The following is a 16,741-nucleotide window of genomic DNA, read 5'->3' as shown; positions in this document are numbered from 1 at the left end:
AGAGAAGGAAATCAAAGGCGGTAAATGTTTAAAGCAATATTTAAAAAAAAAGAAAAGTTTAAATGTTTGAGTCCGTCCTGGCCTGAAAACAAAACAAAAAACGTATCGATTAAAGTTGATCAGGAGTCTGTCTGTCGATCCGAAGCAAAACAATAGTGAGAAGACGCGCACGGGGACAGCCTCCACGCTCACTGCCAGCGGGTTGTGAACTTGGGCAGCCGAGAGAGAGCAGCTCCTCCGGGCGGCGTGGGACGGTCGGACCGATGAGGGGGGCGCCGGTGCGCTGCCGGGGATCGCCGCCAAGGGGCGCCGGTGCTGTACCGGGGATCGCCGCCAAGGGGCGCCCGCGGGCACACCGCCAGAGGGAGGGACGCTGAGGTCCATGTCTGCAGCTGTGAGGGAAAGCAACAACTGGCCATGCAGCCTTTATAATGAGAATGTGAAAATAATGACTTGGAGTCTCAGAAACGTTTTCAACATTTTTACTTAGTATCTGAATTGATTGACTTGGAATCTCAAAAATAATCACTTCAAATAATATGGGTAAAGTGCACACAGACACATACTGTAGTAAAAATACAAAAACATGTAATATAAATAAACAGTAAAAAACAGTAAAGAATCCACAATGCAATGCCCCCACTGCGGGACTAATACATCTTATTTTAATAACAATATTATACAGACGGAATACAAATGTATTTATATTGCACCGGTTGAAGTGATTAAAGTGAATAAAGTGTTTAGGTGGTCTACTGGGAAGTAGTATCTCACATTAACTAAGAAATATCAAAAGTATGGCTTAGCTCAAAATAGTGAGAAAGTTTCTCAACATGTTGATATAGTATCCCAAAAATAATGGCTTAGTATCTCACAATGATTACTTACAATTTCAAAAATAATGACTTGGAAAATAAAAATAATGAATTAGTTGCTCAACATAATGACTTAGTATATCACAATAATAATACAAAATATAAAAATGATGACTAAATGATGTCTCGGCCAGACAGAGAGATAGGATAGTTAGCCTAGTTAACCCTTCTTTTTTTTACATCCTCTAAAAAAAAGAAACATTGGCAACTCTAAATTACCAAATGATTGTTGAATTAAATTAAAGGATTGCTGTGCAAGATTGAAGGTCCAGTGTGTAGGATTTGGCAGCATCTAGCGGCGAGGTTGCAGATTGCAACCAACTGAAATGTGTGCAGAGCCTGTAGGAGAACTCCGTGGCTGACATGAAGACAACGTGAACACGCCAATGGCCCCATCTAGAGCCAGTGTCTGGTTTGTCCATCCTGGGCTACTGTAGAACCTGGCAGACCTAGATATAAACGGCTAATTCTAAGCAGACAAAAACACAATTGATTCTAATTTAAATGTGACCGTAACGGGTGGTGGTAAGAACCCAGACGCAGTACGGCGACAGGGAATCGTTTAGGAAAAGCTTTATTCCAGGCAGACCTCACAATACAAACAATAATACAGGATTTGCTGGCGAGGAAAAGGCCGAGAGGGATCAAAGGAGGCTGAGGCAGTTCTCGTGATCGGGAACAGAAGGCTATGGCGTTTTTGTACTGGAAACAGACTCACTGGAATACAAGTTCCTGACCTCTCTCCAACTTGGTTCCTCAACCAACAAGTCTTTTGCATCATCATCACACTTCCTCTCTGTCGAGCAGCCAGACAAGCCGGAGCATCCATGCCTGTACAACCCGGTCCGTGTCCCTGGGAATCACAAGCTTCTCACTCAGCCAAATGCAGCAGGAGACCCTCTTCTTGACCGACCTCCCCTGCCAGAGAAACTAATCAACCGCAGTTTTCAGGGCCAGTTTACCGACAAGAATAATCTGCCTCACAAACGGCAGTTGGGCCCAGAGACCTCGCGTACTCCAGCAGACTCCCTCCCTGCCTCCCTCTCTGCTGCTAAGACGGCGACCGCGAGCCAAAGGAAGTGGACACAGCAGAAGCCGGCCAGCTGGATGGAGCAGCAGACATGGAGGCAGTGAGGGCCACAAGAGAGAATCCGTTTTGGACGAGCTGAGGCTGAACTACGCGAACTAATCAGCATTTCAGTTCCTCCAACATCAGAGGAAATTGGTATACGTCTGTGTTATTAGTTTATTTTTTTGTCATTTAAATTAGAATTGGCATGGTGTCATTGCAACACTCTCAGGCTGTACAACATTTCTCCCTCTAAAATATGAACTCATTTCAAAGTCAATCCTATATTCTTTTGCAGAGATGAGAAGGAATAACTTAAATCCAGAAATATGCTCAGTTGTTGCAAAAGCCAGGAAAGCAGATGCCATCAAAGAACACAATCTCTGAATATCAATTATTCAGCTCTCAAAAGTTAATATAGTTGGGATTTTGGTGTAATATTGCGATGGATATGTTGAATATTCCATCTTTTCTTTCTTTCTTATCTCTTAATTTAGCACAACTGTTTTCTTTTCATTAACAGATATTGAAGGTTGTTAAACCAGCAAATGATTAGAGCAGCAAATTGATGACAAAGTATTAAAAAGTATTAAATTCCCCCAAACTAAAAGTGTATTAATAGACCGCTGTATTTAAGTATGACTTTAATATAAATACATTACATTACAAATACATTTCTGCGAAAACTTTGAGGAAAATACAAATTTGAATCTAGAAAAAAAAATATTTCAGTTTTCATCCTTTTTAACCATGATTTGACATCTAAAGCAACTAAATGGAACCTATCCATCACTTTGTAAAGAACAATTTCTTGAAATTAAATGAATCATTTGAATAGTAAAAAAGGCTTGTGCATTTTTGCTTGAGACTGGAGCAAGAAGCTGGAAAATCAAGAATGTATTGAATGCATGTGTTCTTTGGAATGCTCAACAAATACATCATTATCAAATTTGAAACACAAAATTATTGAAATTGATGTGGAATTAATTTACGGACCGTTTTTAGGGTGACTGAATAAGCCCAGGCGAATATAACTCTACAAAATTTCATCAAAAGGCAATTTTTTAATTAGCAAATATTTCCATGACACAAAACAAAGTATTAAGCGTTTGTCCCTATTCAAGGTCTTAGAAATGAGGTTTTGTGGCTCAACGTTCTCTGATTCACAATCATCACCCCAATCACAATTTGATTAAAATTCTTGGTGTTATATTGTATATCCTACACATTTTATTTGTCACCCCATCTCTGTTTATTATCTTATTATTATTTCCTCTTAACGTTTTTTTGTGTTTCTCCTCGTCCAAATCGAGAGAATGTTGAACACACGACTGAGAAAACATTATAATCTGGGGCTGAGTAAATGAAATGGACCTGATTTAACGTTGTACCTTCAGAACGCTCTAAAAGAAACAAGCAACAGTTTTATAAAATGGTAAATAAATACGCTGCAGTTCTAAGTTTCTCTGGACAGAGGGCGCTGTTAGATCAGATTTGATGCTGCCTGTCCTAAAAAAAAATCCCTGTTTTTAAAACTTAAACAGGAGGTGAGAGATGGTGGATGAAATGCACGGTCAGCAAGCGAGATATCAGCAGCTAACCAGGAGGAAGCCGTGTAAGTCACGCTCAGAACATGGTGTTCTTTGTTGACTCGATCCCAGCGTTGTTGAAGAAGTGGCATCCCACGCACTCCTACATAAAAACAAGTTAGCCTCTTAAAATTAAACCCTAATTAAAAAATCCAACAGCAGCGGCAGTATATTGAGCGTGTGTGTGTGTGTGTGTGTCTATACATAATATGTACGTGTATGAGGAAGAGGGAGAGATGTAGCACAAGATTAAAATTCATCTGGATGGCAAAACACTCCTCTCATGTAATTAGCCTAAAAGCCTTTTCATCAGGCTTCGAACAACCACACACACACACACACACACACACACACACACACACACACACACACACACACACACACACACACACACACACACACACACACACACACTAATGGACACAACAAGAGTATGCTTCTAGCCACTAATATCCTACATTCACCTCTTCACACTATTGGAAGAGGCATCGGTGTGATGGCACCACTGTCTTGGTGTGTGTGTGTTTTTTGGTTTGTGTGAGTTATTTATATGCTAATGAATTTGGGAGGGGATATTGAGATTGCGTGTGTCTGTGTGTGTTTGGGGCAGGAGTCTCTTCAGCTGGAGAACAGATGGTGATGGAGAACATTGAAGATGTACGTATGTTGCCTTTTCTGTTAAAAGTCCTAACCACACGGATTTAGCTCCAATCCGAACTATGTTCAAACCCCCTCCCCTTCCTCATCCTCTCTCGCTGTTATTCCCACTTTACTCTGATGAAATATTGTTATTCAGGCACACTGTCTGGATGCCTGTCTGACTTGAGGTACTTTGGCACCAAACACACCTTTTGTACCTGACTGAAATGCCAAATGCAGCTGTTAGCGATGATTGACAGGCCCACACTCCAGTCAGCGCAACATGCTTCTCTTCTTGCCTCTCTAATGGCAGAGCTGCTCTCACCGCTCCATGTCGGAGATGAGACTCAGTGGGCTGAGTGGCAGTCGATTTAGAGGATTTGCAACTTTTGTTTGTGTTTGACTTTGCAATGCTAAAGGACAATTCTGGCTTATTACAAACTGGGTCTTAGAGTAGTAGTTTAATAGTTGAAGAGTAATGTGATCCATTGGTATTGTAAAAATGTTGATTATAGCCTATTTTGAAATGTTTAATTTTCATTTCATTTATTTATTCGAACAGGGACTGTACACATCAATCAACCCAGGGGTAAATGCAATAAGCAAAACTAATGTGATCCATTGTTATTGTAAAAATATTGATTATAGCCTATGTGAAATGTGCCACTAATGGTGTAGTCTGCTCATTTTAGCTCATTGCTTTTTTGAATTTTTTTTATTCACACATCTTTACTGTTCTGGTCTCACTACTCTCATAGCCTACTTTTTTTTGTGATTGTCTTATCTTTTTCCCCCAGCATTAGACACAGGACTGTGTGAAAACGGTTCAGACAGAGGGGTATTAAATTTAAAAAAAAAAGGTCCCAAGGTCGGCAGCAAACCCCGGGCGTAACCACTCGGCTATACCAAGGCTCTCCACTAGCCTTGTGTTTTGACTGCAGCGCGCGGCTCTACTGACTCCCTTGCAGTGAGGAAAAATTATCAATATATCCGGAGCACATCCTCCTCTGCTCTCAGTACACATGAAGATGCTGAGCAATGCTGCGAGCTAAACACATTTCCAATAAAGGTTGAAGACAAGGGGTTGGCCTTTTAAAGTCTTTACTGGGAGCAAACTGTGAAACAGAGAAAACAGAGTTGGAGGCACCACCAATACCAATGTAAGTTTGTTTGTCATCTTATCTGACGAAAACAGCAAAAAGACAAAAAGTGTAATAAAGTTATATAAAATACCCGATCGGACAAATTTAGATGTCTAAATTAAATTCTGTTTGACTGAGATTGGAGGTTTGCTTCAGTGCTGACATTATTACTCCATTACTTGGTGAGTCAGTCGACAGAAAATGTATAATCTTTGACAATCTTTTCATTGTTCGGTTTGTTTATCAAGCAAACATACCAAAATACCACATTCATTAGTTGCAGCTTCTCAAAAGTGAGGATTTCCGACATTTCTCCATTTAATCACCGTAAACTGAACTGTCTTTTTTTCATTTAAATGATCAGTTTATGAATCTGCAAATATAAATAATGGCGGATGCAGTTTGATTGATTCATGGTTTAATTTTGGGCAGTCATTACAAAATCTCCCTGCTGTTGTTTACCCCTCCACTGATGCTATGTGTTTGTTGATATTATAACTAATGATCCAAACATTCAAACTTTTCCAGGTGTGGGTCCATTGATTGCTCAAAGTGAAGCCAGGGTTTTGGCTGGCTCCTCGCTTTAATACATGGGAGCGTTGCTTTTCAACACCTCGCCACCCACCAGCTTCTCCCTGCAGGCTGCAGGCCAGCGTTTTCCATTTTACACTTGATGCTTTTAGCTGGCGCTCTTATTCAGAGTGACTTGGCCTGGATGGAGCAGTAGACTGAGAGGCAGTCTCTGTATGAGTGTAATAATAAGCAAGTTCAAAATCAGGAATGCGAGGTCAGAGCACCCTACTGTTGCCATGACATTTACTTTAAGGCTCTACAGCAGTCATGTAAAGTGCTCAGAGAAGAAGAACAGTGGATTTGTAAAAGAAAGTAACAAAGAAAATGTGATTTAGTGAGGAGATGGTGACGTCAAATGTTTCTTTGGAAAAAGCTTTTAAATGGAGAGTCACTTTGCAGAGAGGAGATAGTTCTTCCACCATTAGGGAGTCTGGGAAAGAAAAGAGTGGATAGAGTGGATTGATAAGCAGTCTGGAACTCAAACTGCTTGGGAAAGCAGAAAAGTCGAATTTTCTCTACCGATTCAGATGGCACACAGCGGTCGGAGATAGGGGACCAAAAGTGAAAGCAAGACTCCAATAGAGTGATTCAAAGCGTCTCCACACCCATGGTGCTGAGGGGCCGTGAGGCTGGGTCAAAGTCAAGGATGCTTCCTTGGTAGGACAAGTCGTCCTGAGTCGAGTCCTACAGAAAAATATATATTGATTTTTTATTCCTTAAAACAATATAAATAGATTCTAAACATGTTGGCTTTTTTAAATAAAGAAAAACAGCGAAGATTTGGTGAATTATTATGATTGTAATATTGTCCAAAACATACAATTGATAGAATCTCCTCAAAGCTACCAGATTCTATTGACAAAAACGGTAATTTTACCTCAATGATTGTAAAAGGCACATCATTCAAATGCGACAGAAAGACGATAAAACTGATCCAAACCCACTTGGTTAGTCCTTCCACTGCTCCAACAATCACCAACTCTGTTTTGGTGAAAATTAACACTTCATTCACAGAGTTAAATATGAAAAGAAACTGCTGGTATATTCTCCTCAAACCCACCAGACTCCATTGGGAAAACACAGTAATTGTAACGCTCCGATCGTACAAAACACACTTCAAACTCAACAGAAACAGAATAAAACTCATCAAAACATTCTTGGTTCGTCTTTCCACCAACGTTATTGGGTTAGATCACTGACCAAGTCTGTTGCTGAGCGACAAAAGTCAAAACCTATCTAATATCGGTCAAGATCCAGCAACTGAATTTTCAATTTTTCCCCAATACGTTGTTCAGAAACAGATTTGGGCAGATTGCTGAGGTTAAACAACTGAAAGTCTACTAGCGGGGTTTCCTTGGTTCCAAATCGGGGTTTGAGAAATGTATCATGTATCTAGGGTATCTAGACTACACAGATGGAATCTTGAAAAGCCTATAAAAGTAGTACTTATTCCATGATAGAAAATCGAAGGGTCCTTGACAACAGTCCTTTGGCAATATTCGAGGACATCGCATCCTTGAAGTTCAGCTGTTGAAGTATCATTCTTGACTTTGAGAAACACCCAATCTGTTTCGAAAAGTTTGGAAAAATTGTTAGCTGCAGCCAATTGATTTCCCGAATGGAAAGAGGGTTTCAGACACCGATAGCCGAGTCAACAAGACAACAGACTGAAGCCTATACTGTATTGACCTATTTCAAAAACACTTTAATACTATTTCTAAAATACACTTGGCGACAGCCCTGTGACATTCTGTGGTGCATCCATATTTCACGAGGTGGCTGGTGTTGCCCCCATGCTGCGCAACCGTTTACCTCTTTACAAGTATTACATTGAGATCAATGTGAGCCCACACTTATGAACATTCTGCCCTGTCAGCAATTGGCTTATGCCGGCAGCTTCGTCATCCCGAGGGGCTTATTAGAAATTTGAAAATACAAACTAGATGTTGAGTTTAATTAACCTTGCATAAATACCCACTACCAATGTCTAACCATTTCATTTATAAGCAATTTAACCCCAATTTAGTATTGGTTCTCAATACTTATCTCTGAACAAAATTGAGGCCATGCACACACTCAGCCCCCAACTCAATAATACCCCAAAAGTACATAAAGCGGATAACATTAGTATTGAGTTTGTAGTAACTTAGTGTTCACAAAGCCACGCACTCAAAGGTAATGGAGTCATTATTGATATTTCTTCCACCTGTGCTTTTCCTGCTGCGAGGAGTCGAAACATGCACTTTAATAATAGTCTTATTAGTACATGGAGTTTGGTGACATGAAATAACTCCCAGCAAAACTCCCCCAAGCTCCAACCTGCACAAAGGTCTAATCAGCCAGAACAAGTGAGAACATCTGTGTGTGTGTGGAGGGCCTTTTAGCATTAAATTGGTCTTTAAAAAGGGACAGTCTGTAACATTTAGGGGGTTTATTGGCTGATATTGAATACTGGTTAAAACTATATACACAATATTTAGCTTTCAGGTATGATTTTTCAATCAACTACAGTAAAACAAGTAGATTAAACAGATTTATATTCATATTTCTTTTCCATTGTTTATTTATTCTACACCACCCACATTGCAGATTTGCCTTATGGTATATTACAGGAATTGCTTAGACTTAAGGGAATTATTCTCTTATTGTGTGAGCCAAGTCTCTCATGGATAGCTTTATAATGCCTCTGTGCTGCTCAAGGATTTGCTGAAGGTCAGCGTACACGAAGGAATCATATGTAATGGTACAGATGTTTGACTGATGACACCTCTGCTTGATTTATATCTCCTTAAGTATTGAGTAGTGTTTCTGCACCTGAATCAGACAACATACTTTTGTATGTCATGAATGACTCACTCATTCACTCCTCCTTTTTCAATAGGTTCTTTACTCTTTATTGTGATTTTTGCAGCAATAAATGTTTAAATGTGTTATACGCAGAAAGTGCAGAACATGTCACTGACTCTTTTTTTGTGTTTCAGGAGGTTTTACAGCACTACAGAGCATGTGTTTCACCCAGAAATAAGACACTTAAATGCAGAGCTCCATCAAACTTCCAACCGGGCAGATGTCTAATTAGTCAGAAGAACTGAAATCACCTTTTCAGGGTCTTTAAATGGGCCTGAATGATGGACCTCTTGCATGATGGCCTTTTCAAGGAACAGTTTAGCTTGGAGGTAATTTTTCACTTTACTGTTTCTTTTTGTGAGTGAGACTTGAGCCTTGACAGTGAGCCAATCATGGTTATCTTCATTGTGTCTCTGAATATAGTCTATTTTCTCTGTACTTAACCCTCTCTAACTTTGTTCTGCTTCACTTTATCAAAGTCAACTTTTGCAGAGAGAATGTTCACATAGTGTGCTATGATTTAGGTTAAAGTTGGACCTTACAGCTGCATCATTTCAAACAAATAATCATCCTGAAAGTGCTTTTTTTCTAGGTGGACCTGAAAACCTTTTCATTTTTGCTGTGTGTCATCTTCATTTACTCTTAACCAGTAACATATAGACTGATATGTACACAAACAAGCATGCTATCTGTGGAGCAACATGTACGGCTGTACTTACTGCTAATGGAAAAAGATAACACAGACAATGGGATGTGGGACTGAACGAGGAAGTGAAGAAGTGTCCTAAGTATGGCAATTTTCAGCTACAGCTTCGTCAAAGTGGTCAACCACGGTGCTCTTGAGCAGAAATGAAGTGTTGTTTTCATGCTGTACACTGCAAAAACAGCCCTTCTAGAAAGAAGCAAAACATTCTTATATTCAATCAAATCATCCTATATCAAAGCAAAAACAACTTACCCCATTGGCAGATTTTTTTGCTTGACAAGATTTCTTAAAATAAGCCAAAAATCAAGAAAAGGTAAGGCATACTTTCCTAAAATTAGATATTTTTTCTAATCAAAACATGCTTGACAAGATTAATATTCTTTTTTTGGGCAAATATGACTTATTTTCTTGATTCAAGGCTTTTTTTTACTTTCTTGAAATTCCTTTTTTGCAGTGTAATTCAATGAATCCATCAAATTTAATAAATACAGAGTTTTCAAATATTTATTTAGAACGTGGATGTCAACGTTAGGAAACTGTTTAATACAGCCGAAACAAACATTTCCATATGTCCCATATTTTATGCACACAAACTGCGAGATAATTACGTTAATTTGAGGCTCCGCTAACAGCCTGATGAAAACCACAAGATTAATGTCGGCAATGTCCTTTTAGTGCATGTTGGTGCTTAATCGTGCGCGTGGCTAGCTCACGGTTCCCGCTCTGCACTGCAGGTAAACACCGTTATAGCTCCGTCAGCCATATTGCGTTGTTAGCGCTGAAAGCACCGTTAGCTGTGAGCCGCCGGTTTGCCTTCGCCATGTTGAGAGCCATTGAGAGGCAATCAAAGTGCTCCCAAGCTCGAATCTTGTAACTTAGCCGCGCCCCTCCGATTAGCGTAACTTTATCTATACATCACTGATTTACAGGCGTAAATACTGTCCACTTGAATGAAGAAGTACAAAAAAGCGAGTGGGAACTAGAAAGGTGCAGTCAGTAGAGTGCAGATCTCCGCCAGGTCTGTCTGCAATTTTCCTTTGCAGTTTCCTAGTTTGACTCTTTATTTCATAGTCTGACTGTTTGACAGCTCGTGGACGGACTGAACATGTCACCCCCACGTCTCTCAGAATTTCTTGGCTGTAACAGGAATTGAGAATATTATTTTCTGTAACCTTCAGGTCGCTGCAGCATGACTTACCATGGAGCGAGGCGTGCAGACACAGAGGAGAACGCGGATCACACAGAGGTGAATAAAACGGAGATAAATAGGTGGAAATGCACATGGGGCAGAGAAGGGAGGTGGGATGGACATTATTTTCACCTCAGGGAGTGAGAAAAGCAACAGCTGGTTCCTTAGATACAAAAAAAGCACATTCCTCCATTTTTCCATCAGTTATATTCAGTTGAGATCATGTTGAGCACAAAGCAAGGAGATGAGGATATTTTGCTTAATGGTTGTATTTGTGACACTGTGGGTGAGCCAGTGTGTTTGATTAGCTCTCACCATGCTTTTCTAGCCAGAGATCATCACTGTGGTACTCAAACACCGCTCGCTACACACACACACACACACACACACACACACACACACACACACACACACACACACACACGTGCACACTTTGTCTATGTGATTGTGTGTTTCTGTATGTGTGTGTTTAATAAGTGTTGACTTTGCGCCTCCGCTATCTGAAATGGCATCTTCGTTTTTGCACCCTTCATTACTGTGTGTGTGTATGTGTGTGTGTGCGTCGGCGTGCATGTCTGCGTGCGCTGTGTGTGTGTGTGTAATGAGGAAAACTGCCATTTGGGAAAACCAATTACCACAGGTAAATAGCATAACCTCTTCGCTCTAAGATTTAGCCAAACAATGAATTTATAAAGAGGAAAAACCTCATCTTACACACACACACACACACACACACACACACACACACACGCACACACACACCTGATTCATTACCCGTTCGACTATCTTGAATTGTGCCTTATAAAATGAACCTCAAGCCATATGTCTTTATCTCTAAAAATCAGCGTTTTTCTCTTTGAGGATCAGCAAAGATTGTTTTTGCTGTTATGTTTCCTCATAAGTCCTCACAAGTTTAGATAAACTCCAACGCATGCACATTTGCACACATTTCCCCCTGGGACCGGCTGTAATTATGAGTTTGGCCTGGAATGGTGTGATAACTAATAAAATGGGAGATTTCTGGAGGAAATAAGAAATAGAAAATTAAAGTGTTGGAGTGTTCAAATCCTAATTAAAATAACGCGGCGTTTATGGCGTGCAGGACACACAGAGGGAGAGCAGCGGATGAAGAAGTATTGGCATTAGAGCATGGAGGCAGGAGGGAGGCACACAGTGGGTGAGGAGGAGGGAGGGTTATCATATTTTCACAGGAATTTCCTCATTTAAAATCTTCATTAGGCGCTCCCTCACTTTATATTTGTTCTCAGCTCCTCCATCACGCCACGGCCGCCTCTGGTTCTCGGCTGTGTGGAGCGATATACTCCGCCTCAGTGTGTGTGTGACTGTGTGACTGTGTGTGTGTGTGTGACAGTGGGAGACAGAGTGAGCAAAGCCTTCGTGTCCAAGTATGTGTGCATGCTGGCTCCTGATTATCCTTTGAGTTTAATAATTACAACTCTTTGTCATTCATCCAGGTTCTATCAATCTCCACACAGAACACTCCTCCCTCTCCACTGCCATGGTTTTCTTTATTTCCCTTTCGCCTCCTCCTCCTCCTCCCCTCTCACGAGAAGAGCAAACACTGGTTTTGCATCGGAGAACAAAAGACTTTTAACGCGTGAACAAATAATTTGCTCTTCTCCACACTCCACCACTTACAGCTATCACTGTGTGATGAGCCTGTTGATTTGATCATCTTCTCTTCTCGGTAAATAGGCCTGTCTGGCTTTCATCGTTTAACACACATAGGCTGAGGTATAGATCTTAATCGGACTAATCCTGGATTACAACTCGGCTGTCAGATGCTGCATACGAGTGTGTGTTTGTCTGATATTTGAATGAGTGAGTGTGTGGGTCTTTTTATACTTTGTTTTCCAGTTGGATCCACAAAGTAGTAAGTCTTCCTGGGCGGGTCCACACCAAATAATACAAATATACAGTGCAATAAAAAATGTATATCAACTTGTAGTTGCCTAAGCTTAATCAAACGTCAACCCTTGAGTTGGCAGATGCTTCTAGATAAACAAGCTATTGAGTCTGAAGGAATAAAGAGAAATTAAACAAACTGAAAACAAGCCAAAGTTTTCGATTGTTTGTGAACTTCTCTGCACATTACTGCCACCAACTGGTGATTAGCGGCATGACATTAAGTCAGCGGCAGTAATGTGTATCTGCTCGCCTTTGCGTGTGTGTGATGCAAACAAAACCGAGAGCCAGTCATGAGAGCATTCCTCCGCAGGGTCGCTAATGGCCGAAAACCACAGGGCGCCTTTTTAAGGGCTGTCTGCTGCGAACCCAGACAGGTGAGTAGGAAAGCTAAATCATGGAGAAGAAAGTTTACAGAAATTGTCAGCAGAATTTTAATCGTTTCTGTATTAGACACTCGTCAGGCATCAGACACAAAACAATATCTGTTTATATTTACGCCCCAGGCTACAGCAACCAATTAAGTCATACAAGTCAGTCCAATCACCTGAGATAATTACACCATCAATAATTGATCAAAACGTCCCTAAAATATAACAAACATTGGATCATAAGATCTGGGGATGTTTATCCTTTTATGGCTGTTTTTATGAATTATTGATGGGCGAACTGATAACAAAATGTTGATGAATCAGTTTTTGTTTCAGGGACTTTTTTTGACAGAACATCTTTTGATCTTAAGTTGCAGATTCCAGACAGAAGACTCACTGCACCGAACACTTCTCAACCACAGCACCTTCAATGTATTCCACCAATGGCATAAATTATTGTATGCTAGTCTTTCATAAAAAGGTGAGTTGTGTTATACCAGATGACATTTTTCATCAATAACAAAATATATGCAAATCTTAATTTAGACCCCAACGTTAGCCATGAAAGTTGTTCTCACACAGCGTAGAAAGAATAATGGAAAACTAATGCAGCTGACTGATAGCTTGTGTGTGGGTGTGTGTTTGTGTGTGTTTTACTGTGTATATACTCTGTAGTGTGGCAGTATGTTTCTATGGGTGCAATGCCACAGTATTTGTTTTCATTAAAAGCTCTGACATTTTCATTTTTGAGAGCTGAACAAATCAGTTTTCACTTTTCCTCTCTGACAGCCTAATATTCCTCTGCTATAACACTTTCAAGAGCGTTCATTGTGCCCATTGTTGAGGTATTCAGTGTGTGTGTGTTTCTGTGTGTGCACACATGTTTGTGTGGAACTCTGTGCCACATATATGACCTCTTTCCCTGTCTGCTTCGCAAAGACTTCGGCTTTCCTGCATGACTGAACACACACAATGTAGCTGTCCGAGTGACCCGCAACCAAAACACACCCGGCCCTGACCCACATGTCTGTTATTGGTGTCTGTCGCTAAATGGACTACACACACACACAGACACGCACACACACACACACACACAACATCCATGAACATGAACACCTAAGACAGATGATGGAAACTGCAAACATGTGAGAGCTGAGGAAGACAGAATTGCATTTTTTAACTGAACATCAAACATTTATTAAATTATCAGTTAAAAAAACAACTATAAATTCAAGAAAGTAAATATCCGTGCAACTGCCTGTTATCTTCTGGAGTAAAGTGACTAAAAGTGCAAACAAAGAGCCTCTTTACGCCTGTCTTTCTTGCCTGTCACATGTTTCCGGATCATTAGGTTGATCTTAAACCCTGTTTGCCTCCCGATAATCACACAACGCGACCCAATTTCAGGCTGGTCTTAACTGATTATCTTCTCCGATAATCAACTCTCCAGACGCGTGCATGCAGGCCGGTCATGAGCGCCCACAGTTACACAATGCTTTCCTGTTTTGTGGAATATGTACAACTTGTGATATGAGAGCCAGCTGTCTCACATGCAACACATCCTTGATGCTAAGTGTGACAGACTGATCGTGTTTCCTCAAAGGGACATGCCCATCAATGTGTGCTTTGCAGTCACCGCTCACAAACATGGTTTCTTCATATCACATGATCTTCATCATTGAACTGTACGCGTTCAGATTTCTGTTTACATGATGCATGAGAAACTCCTGCACCTGTTGATGTACATGTGAGACGACCAAGAGTTACAAAATGGACCTTGTGGTGAGATTATTTTCTCAACTTGTACTTCTTATTTTGAGTGTGTCTGATTTTATTTGACCGCTCAAGATCTTCTTTAATGAAGGTGAAAACTTAGTGAAGAAAACCAACATGTCATTTATTTACATGTATACTAGACAGTACAAGGAAAGTTTTCCAATCACTTTGGTCACTTGAATTATTTGAATTATATATTATTTTAAATACATTTTTAAATACATGTTTTACTCTGTCTGTATATACTGCTATTGTAGATTCCTTACTGTTGTATTACTGTTTTTACTGTTTATTTATATTACTATTTTTTTTATTTTATTTTACTATTTGTCTCTTGCTGCTGTAATCCTGCAATTTCCCCACTGCGGCACTAATAAAGGATTATCTTATCTTATTTGATCTCATCTTATTACACCCATGTAAATATCCCATCAAATTGACTGCAACCTGCATTAACCGATTTTTATTTAATTGTGGGCAGAAGAAACAAGTTGTGAAAATTACATTAACACATCAGCACCTTTTTTTTCAGCTGATGTGGTGAACTTCTTAGCAAAAAGTTGCATATTTGCACTTCCATCCGTTACGGAGCAACATTATTCATTTAGATTATGTTTTCTGGCCACCTGGCAAATTTAAGGCCAATATTCCAACCGTTCAACAGCTATTCACGGCCCGTGTCTGCTGTCTGGTGCTGAGAAGGTTGTGAGCAGTGTGTTTCCACTGCTTCTTCACCTGGAATAGCTGCCTGCTGCAGCAGAAAACAATGCCATGATAGCACTTTAAAGCTGCCCTGTGGAGTTTGGTTTTGTGTGGAAAAATTACATTCAGTGTTTTTCACCAAGGTGCATTGTGTGTATCCTTGTTGTCTAACAGACGTGTTGAGCGGATTTCCTTCCTCCATAAAATATTTACAAAGCTGATTTTTCTTTTTGGGAATATCATGAATCTTGCATTGTTTATGTCCATACTTGCTTGCAGAACCGGGCACAAAGGCCTAAAAACACAATCCTTAGACAAAGGAGTTTTTAGCTTTCACAAATCTTACGTTTTTTTTAAAAGAATAGTACAAGATGCGTCTTGAAAAGAAATCTTTTCAAGACGCCCTGAAGAAAAGCAAACACATGTTATTCAGCATGTTACAATCCCTCAACACACGCACACGCACACACACACACACACACACACACACACACACACACACACACACACACACACACACACACACACACACACAGTTGAGATAGAGTCAGACAGGGTTTCACCATGTTTGATGTGTTTCCATCCACGTACCATACAAGGCTGGTTTCACGCACGCTGTCCTCATAATACACAACTCTCTCTCTCTCTCTGCTGTTCTTGTAGTTGACTGAAAACCAGCAGGCGGATCTTTCAACTCCAGCGTATTCATCTGCGCTGGCATTCTTCTCATTCGAGATAGGATGAGAAAAGGATTCCATTGATGTCGTCTGCTTTTTAGCAGCTTTTTTTTAGGACTGTCGCTGTCTTGTGCAACACGCGTCTCCCTCTCGGCTGAACTATGCACACAAGTCTGAAAATGTGAAGCTCACATATCAACAAAAAATCTCCAGACAAGTCATAAGCAAGGCGATTTTTTTTTAAAGGAGAAAAAGTTAACTTATTCCATTTCCTAAGTACTTTGCCCAAAACTGGTACAAATCTGATTCCATGTGTACATACAGTCAAGTTTACTCAACTTTCTTTATATTCCATATTGTTGGAAAAACTATTGTTACTAGTGCTATTATTGAGTACTGCCCACTCAAATTTGTATTCCTTTGTACTTTCTGTAAATGATTGATACGCATTGCATTCACACTTTGTTGTTCTTAACCACCTCCACATGCTCATGTTGCAAATTGGGATATTACTCTGTGCATATTGGTTCTACTTTCACATTTATTTTCATGTAGGCACTGCAATTATAGTTTAAACTCCCAGGGTGCATTCTAATGGCAGGCTTTCCGGGTGAATAATTAAATGTGCAACATGATTGGTATTCTTTCAGTTTCTACCAG

This window comes from Taurulus bubalis, assembly GCF_910589615.1.
Source record: "Taurulus bubalis genome assembly, chromosome: 6".
NCBI classification, from domain to species: Eukaryota; Metazoa; Chordata; class Actinopteri; order Perciformes; family Cottidae; genus Taurulus; species Taurulus bubalis.
This window is presented reverse-complemented; position numbering follows the sequence as displayed.